We start from the raw sequence: 13,950 nt of genomic DNA, 5'->3' as shown, positions 1-13,950 counted from the left end.
TTGTAATCAGTCCCCGGAGCATGTTCGCTCCGGGTCTGATTATGGGCGACCGCAGGGCCGGCGGCGTGTGACGTCATGCCTCCGCCCTCGTGTGACGTCAAGCTCCGCCCCTCAATGCAAGCCTACGGGAGGGGGCGTGATAGCTATCACGCCACCTCACGTAGGCTTGCATTGAGGGGCGGAGCGTGATGTCACACGGGGGTGGAGGCGTAAGGAGGCGTAAGGCGTGTTCGCTCCGGGGACTGATTACAAACGGGGTGCCACGTGCATGATCCCGGGGGTCCCCAGCGGCAGGACTCCCGCGATCAGGCATCTTATCCCCTATCCTTTGGATAGGGGATAAGATGTGTAAGCACCGGAGAACCCCTTTAAGCATGCATGGGATAGGCATAAGGCTATGCTTCATATAAGATAAGGATAGGCATAAGGCTATCCTTCATATAAGATAGATATAGGCATAAGGCTATCCTCCCTATAAGATAGGGATAGGTATAAGGCTATCCTTCATATAGGTATAAGGCTATCCTTCATATAAGATAGGGATAGGTATAAGGCTATCCTTCATATAAGATAGAGATAGGTATAAGGCTATCCTTCATATAAGATAGAGATAGGGATAAGGCTATCCTTCATATAAGATAGAGACAGGTATAAGGCTATCCTTAATATAAGATAGGGCCAGGGACTATTCATAGTCAGAATATTGGGAAGACTAGATGGGCCCATTTGGTTCTTATCTGCCAACTTTCTATAGTACTAAGGGACACAAAGTGTGCCAAGAAAATGTCCCACACACATATACACCAATATCAGCCTTAACCACTAATAAAAGGCAGGAAAGATCCAAGCTTTCTTGTGGCTTACGCCAAATTCTGACCCTGTCAACTGAATGGCGCAGTTGGACTCGAGACTCCTCAGATCAGGCAACGTTCCTAATAAAGTGTTCAGTGAACATATATACGCGCACAATAGAGTTGTGTTAATTTCCCAGCTAATACTTGGATGGGATCCAAAGACAGAAGAGATCATGTGGTTTAGGGCGAAAAGTGCAAAAGATCAATAGCTGATATGATTGTTACCATATACAATACCTCACATAAGTGAGTCCGCCCCTCACATTGCACATATACTATATACAATGGCAGAAAATGGCCAGATGTCCCTTTCCAACAATTGTCCCATTGAGGATCTACAATTGAGTGTTCTTGGTAGAGAAGAAGACGCACTCTCCCTCACATGTCACCGCTCTACAATTAAAACTGAACCAAATATTTCCCCAACACTGCAGCCCGTGACCACATTCCACAACATGCTGATGTAACGTTTCCGGAACCCATTAGTCTCTCTGAGAACTCCAGACCCCTGGGACCAAAGGCTTCTTAAGTGGGCAGGAAACAGCATTAAATCCCAGCCAACTCTCATCTTCAGCCCATATCCCACAACTACTAGGAAGAGTGAAGCCTGAGGTGAGACCATGATGGCGGTTGTGCCTGATCTCAAACAAGCGGACGTCAATAGCTGTAGTAAGTACAACTATTAGTAGATCCAAACAGTGACGTGTTGGAATCAAAACTGCAAACAGTGCAGCTGTCCTGAACAGTTAAAGGGGTTATCCAGGAAAAAAAACTTTTTTTTTATATATATATATCAACTGGCTCCAGAAAGTTAATCAGATTTGTAAATTATGGATACAGAGATTAAAAAAGACATGGTCGCACATCCACAACATGCACAAATGATCTAACGCTTCTCAGCAATATATATAAAACATACAGGTCGTTTATGTACTTTATGATCATAAAGTGCATGAAGCCCGCCAGCCTCGTCACAGCCACCTGGATGTGGCTGGTCCCTAACATCCCTAGCATAAATGGCACGGCACTACGCAGCGACCACCACCGCCACGACACCAGTGCCCACGGGAGGGGGACGACCCGCTGGCCGAGCAGCCCCAAATGCCACTTGGGGCTGCTCGGCCAGCGGGTCGTTCCCCTCCCGTGGGTACTGGTGTTGTGGCGGGTGGTAGTCGCCGCGTGGTGCAGCGCCAATTTATGCTAGGAATGTTAGGGACCAGCCACATCCAGGTGGCCGTGAAGAGGCTGGCGGGCTTCATGCACTTTATGATCATAAAGTACATAAACGACCTGTTTGTTTTATATATATTGCTGAGAAGCGTTAGATCGTTAGTGCATTTTGTGGATTATGTGTCTTTTTTTGTCTCTGTACTAATCAAAGTACTAATCATACTCAATCATAAGTACTAATCATAAGTACTAATCATTGCTAAGCAACGGCCTAGCACTGAACAGGACAGAAATTAAATGGCTGCTTTTAATAGTCCCGTAATGGGGCCCCAATAGGGCAATTTTAGGCTTACTTATTTTCTTACAAAAAGGTTATCTTTTTTAATTTTTTTCAAAGTAGTAAAACCTGTATAAATTGGGTATTGTTGTAATAGTATGGACCTATTGAATAAAGATACCACATCGTAGTATATTGCATCTGATCGCTGGTGATTGCAAAGTAATACACCCTGCCTGGTGCTGAGTATACACAGTGTAATACACCCTGCCTGGTGCGGAGTATACACAGTGTAATATACCCTGCCTGGTGCAAAGTATACACAGTGTAATACACCCTGCCTGGTGCTGAGTATACACAGTGTAATACACCCTGCCAGGTGCTGAGTATACACAGTGTAATATACCCTGCCAGGTGCTGAGTATACACAGTGTACTACACTTTGCCAGGTGCTGAGTATACACAGTGTAATATACCCTGCCTGGTGCTGAGTATGCACAGTGTAATATACCCTGCCTGGTGCTGAGTATACACAGTGTAATATACCCTGCCAGGTGCTGAGTATACACAGTGTACTACACTCTGCCAGGTGCTGAGTATACACAGTGTACTACACTCTGCCAGGTGCTGAGTATACACAGTGTAATATACCCTGCCAGGTGCTGAGTATACACAGTGTAATATACCCTGCCAGGTGCTTATTATACACAGTGTAATATACCCTGCCTGGTGCTGAGTATACACAGTGTAATATACCCTGCCAGGTGCTGAGTATACACAGTGTAATATACCCTGCCAGGTGCTGAGTATACACAGTGTACTACACTCTGCCAGGTGCTGAGTATACACAGTGTAATATACCCTGCCAGGTGCTGAGTATACACAGTGTACTACACTCTGCCAGGTGCTGAGTATACACAGTGTAATATACCCTGCCAGGTGCTGAGTATACACAGTGTAATATGCCCTGCCAGGTGCTTATTATACACAGTGTAATATACCCTGCCTGGTGCTGAGTATACACAGTGTAATATACCCTGCCAGGTGCTGAGTATACACAGTGTAATATACCCTGCCAGGTGCTTATTATACACAGTGTACTACACTCTGCCAGGTGCTGAGTATACACAGTGTACTACACTCTGCCAGGTGCTGAGTATACACAGTGTACTACACTCTGCCAGGTGCTGAGTATACACAGTGTAATATACCCTGCCAGGTGCTGAGTATACACAGTGTACTACACTCTGCCTGGTGCGAAGTATACACAGTGTAATATACCCTGCCAGGTGCTGAGTATACACAGTGTAATATACCCTGCCTGGTGCTGAGTATACACAGTGTAATATACTCTGCCTGGTGCTGAGTATACACAGTGTAATATACCCGGCCTGGTGCTGAGTATATACAGTGTAATATACCCGGCCTGGTGCTGAGTATACACAGTGTAATATACCCGGCCTGGTGCTGAGTATACACATTGTAATATATCCTGCCTGGTGCTGAGTATACACAGTGTAATACACCCTGCCTGGTGCGGAGTATACACAGTGTAATATACCCTGCCTGGTGCAGAGTATACACAGTGTAATAACACCTTGCCTGGTGCGGAGTATACACAGTGTAATATACCCTGCCTGGTGCGGAGTATACACAGTGTAATACACCCTGCCTGGTGCGGAGTATATACAGTGTAATATACCCGGCTTGGTGCGGAGTATACACAGTGTAATATACCCTGCCTGGTGCGGAGTATACACAGTGAAATACACCCTGCCTGGTGCGGAGTATATACAGTGTAATATACCCGGCTTGGTGCGGAGTATACACAGTGTAATACACCCTGCCTGGTGCGGAGTATACACAGTGTAATACACCCTGCCTGGTGCGGAGTATACACAGTGTAATATGCCCTGCCTGGTGCAGAGTATACACAGTGTAATACACCCTGCCTGGTGCGGAGTATACACAGTGTAATACACCCTGCCTGGTGCGGAGTATACACAGTGTAATACACCCTGCCTGGTGCGGAGTATACACAGTATAATACACCCAGCTTCCTTCTATGTATCGCACAAAACAGCCAGGCCCTGGGATTGGCTGCCCGTTCAGTGGTCTGACATCAGATGTCACTACGTCTGGGCCATTAATGCGTTCACCAGCTTTCTTCCTGCTCTGCACTTATGCTAATGCCTGTTTGCTGCTGGATATGGCATCTGCTATAGAGCTCATGTCTCCACGGTGCGTGCCTGGGGAAACTCCTATGGCATTAGATTACAATAGAATAAGGCAGTGACAGCTTTGTGAGGTCACACCCCATTATAACATGTGTTTATTTGCATTAACTTATAGATTCCAGACCTACATGAGCTCCTCACATCATATCAATGTCTCCCACAGCCAAAGACCATGAGGGTGGAGATCAATGCTGTGAATACCAAGTGACGGGGAAAGTATATCACCTATACAGCTGCAGGCTTCACACCCTGAGGACAAGGGGACCTGCTGGGGAGAAGGGTACCTTGATGCTCCTGGGACCTACTGCATAATCTGTAAGGGCACAATTCACATGACGATTTGGGCATAGGGCAGACGGATCTGCCTGCTGCTGTATCCTATTTATTTCAATGAGCCAAAGTCAGCTATGGAGTAAAGGCCGTCAGCTCATATTTGGACCTATTAGTTTTTGTTGCAGGACTAAAAAACGTGGTCTCCTGTGGTTCCAGTCTGGCAACAAAAACTGATACGGTCCAAAAATGAGCCGACTGGAGTCACTAGCTGACGCTGTTGGGCTCATTGAAATTAATGGAGTGCTGCGCAAGTATGACGGGGATATGGCAGCAGCCGGTTTTTAAAGGGTACCTTTCATCAAAAGAACTTTTGATATATTATAGATTAATGTATTCAGAATAACTTTTCATTTGCATGTTATTACAAAATATGCTTTCTATTTAATTTTCCACTTTGAAAAAATTACCACTAGGGGTCTCCCTACCTGTCCTGGCCACAAGCCTTTTTTTTTTTTATATATTTCAGACTCATGCTGGAGTCCTAAATCTCAGACTGCAGCCGGGACACAGACAAGCTCAGCGCTGCTTCCTGCCTATCAATCAGACAGGCAGGAGCCAGCACTGTGCTCATAGCACAGCAGGGCATACTCCTGACTCTGCTTTACTGCATGCCCTCATTCATTTTACTATCTGAGCTCTGATCTTTCTTCTCTCTGCACATGCAGTTGTAAATAGAGAGAAGACTCAGAGCTGCCTGCCATGCTGTGATCACAGCCGCCCCCTTCCTCTCTCACACTAGGATGCGGAATGAGCAGCCAAGAAGACAAAAAATCAGGTACAAAGATGATGTTTTGAATGAAAAAAAAACCCCACAGGGATAGTGTCAGTGAGAGTCAGGGACAGATGAGGGGAGGGGGGATTAGGAAGAGTTTAGATCATGATAGGTACTCTAGGGGTACTCCAGTGGAAAACATTTTTTTTTTTAAATCAACTGGTGCCAGAAAGTTAAACAGATTTGTAAATCACTTCTGTTAAAAAATATTTACCCTTCCAGCACTTTTTAGCAGCTGTATACTACAGAGCACTTGTCCACAGTGCTCTCTGCTGACACCTGATGCCCGTATCAGGAACTGTCCAGAGCAGGAGAAAATCCCCAGTGCAAACCTATGCTGCTCTGGACAGTTCCTGACACGGACAGAGGTGTCAGCAGAGAGCAGCACTGTGGACAAGACAAAAAATAAATTAAAAAAGAAAATAATTTCCTCTGTAGCATACAGCTGCTAAAAAGTTCTGGAAGGGTAAAGATTTTTTAATAGAAGTCATTTACAAATCTGTTTAACTTTCTGGCATCAGTTTATTTAAAAAAAAAATGTTTTCCACCAGAGTGCCCCTTTAAATTCTCCCACCGGATCCACCTGCTGTATGCCCCAAATCGTGATGTGAATGCACCCCAACATAGTCCCAATTTATCATGTGCTAGTTATACTATTGGCATCTTATGTGGGAGCAGGACCTTTGAATGGATATAGAAAAAACAGGGTCAGCTCACTATCCAGTGATGTCTTCACATGTAAAACCATAGGACACATGCATTCCACTTGGAAGCCCAGAAAAATGAACGCCCAGTCGTGTCTCAGCGTAACTAATCCAGGAAATAGTAGATGAATCCAGCTCCCATAAAATGTTTTATTTTTAATGCAAAAAAAGAATTAAAAAGCACAATGTCAATCATATATAAAAAACTGCTCATGAAAAGCCAGTGTGTTTCGATCTGTTAACAGATCTCATTCATGGCAGGACCTTTGAGCCTCCTTTGGTATCAGTTTCAGGGTGCAATTTAGCACCCTCTATAGTTATATCCAGGCTGCCGGCCAAGGGTACAACATTCATGAGGTGAAGTGATGATAGTTTCTTCCTATTAGGTAGATACCTCCAGTAGGTAGATAATCTCCCCATTAAGACAATGCCCTCAGTAGTTAGATATTTCCCCCCTGTAAGTAGATGCCTCCAGTGGTGGATAATTCCCCCCATTAGCTAGATGCCCTCAGTACGTAATCCCATCCAATCAGGTGGTAATCCCCACCACCCTTGTTAACATACTTACACTTACCATCTATTACCCAGCTCATCCATCAATACGCTTCTGTCCTAGTAAAATAGATTCATCTCCAGGAGGTGAAGGACTGTGACCAATGTAACTTGGGTCCTCTTTGCCCTAAAATATTGTTGCCACATTTTCTTGGGCACGACTTAGAGTGCATTCACACCACGTTTTGGCTATACGACAGCCAGATCAGGTGGGAGAATCTTAAAACTGGCCGTCTCAGGTTTTGTTGCCAGACTTAAAACCGTGGTCTGCCATGGTTTTTAGTCCGACAACAAAACTGATACGGTTTAAAAGTGAGTTGACCGGAGTCACTAGCTGACTCCAGCCGGCTGGTTAAAATTAGTGGGGTATGGCGGGGATACGACAGCGACCGTTTTTTTAATTCTTCCCCTGGATCCAGCTGCCATATAGTCAAAATGTGGTGGGAATCCACCCTTAGCGGAACACTATTCTGGACATTAAAAGGGTACTCCACGGCCCCAGCGTTCGGAACATTCTGTTCCAAACGCTGGGTCGGGCCTGTGGGGGTTGTGACATCATGGTCTTGCCCCCTCCCATAGTCTTGCATTGTGGGGCCGTGGTGAGATGTCACGAGGGGCAAGGCTGTGACGTCACGACAAAATGTTCCGAACGCTGGGGCAGCGGAGTACCCCTTTAACATTCAGATGCATGTGTGTATGTGAATACTTGGCCTGGCAATGCTGCACATAATATTTGTATGGGCACGTTGCAGACTCTTGAGAACAATTGAATGGACATACAGTATGTGGGCCTGATACATGGGCAGTACTACTATACTCCACTGATTTCAGTAAAACATAGGAGCTTCATCTGTAAGTAGATTTGAGCTGATGGCTGGTTATGTACCCAGGGGAGCCTAAATCCATTATCCATAAGAGGAGGAGAATGAGACATCAGCGTGTGTCAAGATGCTGAGCAATGATGACTGGAACCATTCTTATGGCTGTCACTTCCAGCATTGGTCAGGTGACTATTATTATTAGGAATCAAATACAATAAGAGAGATTTATCAAAATGTGTGCAAAGGAAAATTTGCCTGTAGCAACCAGATTCCAGTTTACATTTTGAAAAAGGCCTCTAAAAAATAAAAGCTGGAATCTGATTGGTTGCTATGAGCTACTGCACAACACTTCCTCTGCACAAGGGGTGGGGGTAGGGGGTGGTTTGTCCTAGTTGGTGGCATCACCATTACTACTGGATGATGAGAACCTCTACAGGATTATCCTCGCCTCACGAGAGTTGGTGTTGTATGCTGTATGTACCCTAAAATCGCACCTATGGAGACTATAGCTAAAAACCCAAACAACAACAGAATTAATCTAGGCTATATACTTTTGACTTGCAAAAAAAAAAGTGTCATACTAGTTATATGGTGAATTGAAACTTAATAACATTTTTATTGTGCAAAAGTCATAAAAAAAAAAAGTGATATAAAATTCATTGTGAATGGCATAAAGGTACAAAGCAAAATATACAGATGTGCAATGGTTGTTGTTCTCCACAAGGCCAGATTAATGCTGCCTGGAAGACGGAGCACTTCAGTATGATGGAGCCCCCAAACAACACCCCCAAGACAGTCCCCCATCCCCTCCCACTGAGACTTGTTGCCGGCTAGCAGGGGTGGACTGACAACTCATAAGGCCTCCCATGCACTCACACCCATATAGATGCCCTCCCCACATACAATAAATACATTTTTCAGTTCCTAAAAAAAAATATAGCAAAATAACACAATTTTGGAAAGTTTTTTTGGGGGTGTGGGTTCGTTTCTACGCAATATATTTTACGGTTAAAATTACACATTATCTTCATTCTGTAGGTCCATATGATTACAACGATACCCGGTTGTGATGGTGCACCAGAACCAAAGTATTCCTTATAATTCTTCCTGAGTTTCATTTTAAATTCTGTAGATAACTTAGGCTATTTGTCTATGTGTTATGGAGGGGGCAGGGTGTTCTGTTGTCAAGGTTGGTAGGTCTGGACATGAGATGGACACATGAAGATGCTGACCAAAGGAATGCAAATTATTCCTGCTGCCCACCTCAGGTCTGAGGGAAGACACCTTGGAGACCCCCTCCCCCTACAGATAAGAAGAGCTGGATGGGGGATTCAGAGTAGGGTGTGATGTCCCAGAGACAACACATGATGTTAGTACAGAGCTTGCTGGGACATGTAGTACCCAAATAGTTGGGGAGTCTTGTGCTGCAGTTGCTGTGATGACCTAAGGGGTTAGAGTTGCTCTTAGTACAACACTGCCCTGGAGATTGTGCCCCAGAATCTGGAGAATTGCTGGGTTAGAGGAGCTGAGGCCGCCCTCTGGAACAAGGAATCGTGTTGGAGTTGTGGTGTCCCAGTACCGAATCCTATCCGGTACCTTTGTATATAAGTCCCCATAGCCAGAGTCCCTAGGACGTCTAGATTCTTCTTAACTAGCCCGCCCCTAGTCACCTCTCATCTAGGCATTAGTTATCTAATAATACGTCAGGATTTGTATATATATAGGATTGTAAGAGTGTATATAAATGGTTAATTACCTATGCATAGCGGAACAGGACTTGCGGGTCACGTGACCGGGTGAACTCTATGGTTTTGTGCTTGAGGACCTTTGGAGGACCCTGTGACGTTTATCTCCCATCACTCCTTGTAACGGTGAGTGACAGTTGATTGGACCAGTAAAAGCGGCCCTGCTCCTGCCCATATAAGGGAGCGGCGGCCATTTCTCACTCTCTTTCCTCGTGGGCTGTTGGTGGAGAAGGATCTGCGCTGCTGTCATCAGTGAGTTTAGGCCTGAGCCTTGCGGCGACGGCTGATATCTGCTAAATTGTGAGTGTGTCCATCTCTAAACACTCTGCAAGATCACCGGACCTTATCTATCCCCTAAATCTGGACGGATCTTCGCAATATTCCCTAATTCAGAGACTTTTATGAGAAGTCAAGGTCCGCAACAACTGTCAGTCATTGCACTAGATAGAGACTGTATTCCTTAGACTGTTACTGTTCATTGGATGTACCGCAAGCATTTAAGTAAAGTTATTCAAGTTCAAGTACCTTGTGGACTTTCAGTCATTTTATGCATGCACCTATCGTTACTGGGAAGGGCGGCGATAGGCCGGAGAATTACCTCAGCATACTAGCCCTCAGCCTGGCGTCACAAACTATAGGGTTAACCTTAACCCCTCATTTACCGAAACAACACCCCAACTACCATACACCCCCCAAGGGCTACCATAAAGCCTTTTTGGCGTTGCACGAACAGGATTCGGGTGTGTGCCTACTACAGTCGCCACTAGTGAAAGTGTACTCCCCCCCCCCAGAAAACGAACTTTATTCATTTACTGTGACTTATACTCTGGAGTAAGGGGTTGCGCACACGGTGCTGTGTGGAGGAAGTGCGCATGTAAAGTAAGGGGGGAGGCAAATAGCACAGCGGAGCTACAAGCTGTGAAAGAAAGTACTGAAGTTAGGGCGGGGCCTCCCTGCGCACGTGATCCAGAGACCCCGCCCACCGAAGCCCTCGGTGCCGCGGCGGCCATTTTGTTGGAGTCTAGTGCCGGAGACCAACAAAGAGAGGAAGTTCAGCGCGGGAAAAGGCGCAGAGTGCGACAAAGGGTTGGAAGCTGTAAAGAGCCGGAACAGTATGGGACTTTGAGACACCAGATTGCTGAATTGAAGTCCTATATAGAATCACTTCAGCTGCCAATCAACGCACTCAAATTCCAATTAAAAGCTGTTGAGTTTCAAGTCACCACCCTCAAATTTGAAATCTACGCTCTCAAGTTCCAGATCAGAGAACAACTGCGTATCTTCTGGAGACCTGGGAATTCGAGATCTATTTAAAGGGCCAGCATACCAAATACAGAAATGTCAGAATCTACAGCCCCACGGTCCCCATCTTAACAGCAAGGGGGCGATGCTCCAGTGGCCCCACCAATGGGGTCTCCACCCCAAGTCAGAAGGGTGTTGCCACCTTCACCAACATCTTCTACTTCACAAAGACGTACTCTACCTGTGATTCCAGCAAGACCTCCATCACCGGCGGAGCAGGACACAGCAAATCCACCTCCAGTCTCTCCCTATGTGTAGGGAGTCCCTGTTGCGGCACCTGTCTTCTTGGGGAATCCTGTGCTTCCCACCTACAATGGTGACCCTTTTACATTGAGGGACTTTAAAGAAAAGTTTTACAGCCTCTTCGGATTTTATGCATTACCCCCTCACCAACAGATACAGCTACTTCTGGGACAGCTCCAGGGACCCGCCTTGGAAGAATTGCGTACCTGACCGGCGGCTGATAAAGCCACAGTGGGACAGATTTTTTAAGGACTCTCTCAAGTGTTTGAATCTCATTCTCCCTCAGAGGTACGCCTCAGACTATATGAAAAACGTCAGAAGCCAGGTGAGACTCTCAGAGCATATGCAGTAGCTTTACAGAGCGCATTAGAGGCGATACAGAAGGTGGACGGCATCACGCCTGATCAGGGCAATCGAGTCCCAATGGACCGTTTTATAGAAGGGGCACTGAACAAATGGGACAAGGCCCAACTTAGTATGCTGGCCGTGCAAAATCCCGACACGGCTTTCCCAGCTTTTAAGAGACTAGCGGTTAAAGTAATAAAGTCAGGACCTCAGACAGAAGAGACTAGTGTTCCCGCTACCGAATCTCCGGGGCCTTCGCCCCAACCGCCTGTCCCTTCTCAATCTGCCCCCTCAACACCTTCTTCTAGCCCTTGGACAACTGACTTACAAGACATCAAACAGGACATTGAACAGTTAGCCAAGGCCTTTAAAGAGATGGCTGTACGGCCAAATTCTCCTAGATCTGCAACACCACCACCTAAGAAGGCTGACCCTCGCCCTGTTGGTCCACCTAGTACCCCTCCTGTGAGACCACCTGGGAGTCAGAGACCCATCTGTAGTTATTGTAACAAGAATGGACACTGGAAGAGCCAATGCTGGGCTTTAAGCGGGCATCCCCTGGGGTCGAGGACCGCACCCCAGGAGTAGCGGCTGAAGGTCCAGAATCAACCAGTGACAAGAAGGGACTGTCTATGTATGTAGCTTCTTGTCCTTATGTACAGGTGATGGTTGAAGGTATCCGGTTCCAAGCTCTGATAGATACGGGGTCTCAGGTATCCACTATTCCGCAGGGGGGTTTTCTATAAGTATTGGGGCCCAGAAAGGTTGTGTGAACCTCAGGAAGCGGAGTTTAGAGTAATCGCAGGGAACAGGAAACCAGTACCCAGGCATGGCTACTGGGAGCCCACGGTGCAGGTGGGAAAGCATGTGTTAGGAAGACAGGGGGTGATTGTCACAAATGTTAGGGATGAGGGGGCAGCTGATTTCATTTTAGGCATGAATATTATGAGGCACTGTTTTGATGATATTGTCTGTGCACTACATGCATCTCTCCCTCACCTGTCACCTCCAGGCCGGCAAGCTGCCCAACACCACCTCAAAATCCTCCAAGCAGAACAGAAGTTCGTGAATCATCAAGGAGAAATCTGTCGAGTAAGGATTCAAGATATCCGAGCCGTTAGTCTACAGCCACAGATGGAGACAGTTATTTGGTGTCGTGCCCGACCCGGGATGAAAAATCAAGATTACCAAGCGCTCTTGGAACCCCTTCTACTGGAAGATTGCCCCTTGGTGTGAGCCGCTAGAAGCCTGGTAACAGTACGTAATGAGAAGGTTCCAGTGAGACTTATTAACCTCTCTCAAGTTGCGGTCCAACTACCCAAGTATACCCCAGTGGCTACCTTGAACCATTTGGATCTCAGAGATGTGGTCTCTAAGTCACAAGTGGCTCAACGAGGACCTGACCAGAATCCTGCGGAACCTTGGTGGAGCCAACTGCAAATAGGAGGCGAAGATACCCCCAAGGAACAGGTGGAAGTAGTCATCCAGGTAACTAAGAGATAACAGGAAGCTTTCAGCAAGTTTCCCACAGACTTCGGCAGGACCACCATGATCAAACATAGGATTCTCACTGGGGACAATCCAGCCATTAACCCCTTAACGACGCAGGACGTATATTTACGTCCTGCGCCGGCTCCCGCGATATGAAGAGGGATCGCGCCGCGATCCTGCATCATATCGCGTCGGTCTCGGCGCTCATCAACGTCCGGGACCCGCGGCTAATACCATACATCGCCGATCGCGGCGATGTGCGGTATTAACCCTTTAGAACCGGCGGTCAAAGCTGACCGCCGCTTCTAAAGTGAAACTGAAAGTGACCCGGCTGCTCAGTCGGGCTGTTCGGGACCGCCGCGGTGAAATCGCGGCGTCCCGAACAGCTGATCGGACACCGGGAGGGCCCTTACCTGCCTCCTCGGTGTCCGATCGACGAATGACTGCTCCGTGCCTGAGATCCAGGCAGGAGCAGTCAAGCGCCGATAATGCTGATCACAGGCGTGTTAATACATGCCAGTGATCAGCATAGGAGATCAGTGTGTGCAGTGTTATAGGTCCCTATGGGACCTATAACACTGCAAAAAAAAAGTTAAAAAAAAGTGTTAATAAAGGTCATTTAATAAAAGTTTGAATCACCCCCCTTTTCCCATAAAAAAAATAAAACTGTGTAAAAAAATAAATAAATAAACATATGTGGTATCGCCGCGTGCGTAAATGTCCGAACTATAAAAATATATCATTAATTAAACCGCACGGTCAATGGCGTACGCGCAAAAAAATTCCAAAGTCCAAAAAACCGTATTTTGGTCACTTTTTATACCATTAAAAAAATGAATAAAAAGTGATCAAAAAGTCCGATCAAAACAAAAATCATACCGATAAAAACTTCAGATCACGGCGCAAAAAATGAGCCCTCATACCGCCCTGTACATGGAAAAATAAGAAAGTTATAGGGGTCAGAAGATTACATTTTTAAACGTATAAATTTTCCTGCATGTAGTTATGATTTTTTCCAGAAGTGCGACAAAATCAAACCTATATAAGTAGGGTATCATTTTAACCGTATGGACCTACAGAATAATGACCTAATGGACCTACAGA

The 13,950-nt window shown here is 46.1% G+C and overlaps 1 long non-coding RNA gene across 1 annotated transcript in view; it reads left to right on the top strand.

Moving 5' to 3' along the window:
* The first annotated feature begins 4,455 nt into the window (after positions 1-4,455).
* The window catches only part of LOC130367998 (uncharacterized), a 32,540-nt gene continuing 23,045 nt past the window's right edge, over positions 4,456-13,950 (top strand). Inside the window, exons 1-2 of the long non-coding RNA XR_008892254.1 lie at positions 4,456-4,542; positions 4,654-4,853. This is a non-coding gene — a long non-coding RNA (uncharacterized LOC130367998). The remainder of the gene's footprint in view (positions 4,543-4,653; positions 4,854-13,950) is intronic.

The sequence above is a fragment of the Hyla sarda genome, chromosome 4 (assembly GCF_029499605.1).
Source record: "Hyla sarda isolate aHylSar1 chromosome 4, aHylSar1.hap1, whole genome shotgun sequence".
Taxonomy (NCBI): Eukaryota; Metazoa; Chordata; class Amphibia; order Anura; family Hylidae; genus Hyla; species Hyla sarda.
This window is presented reverse-complemented; position numbering and strand designations above follow the sequence as displayed.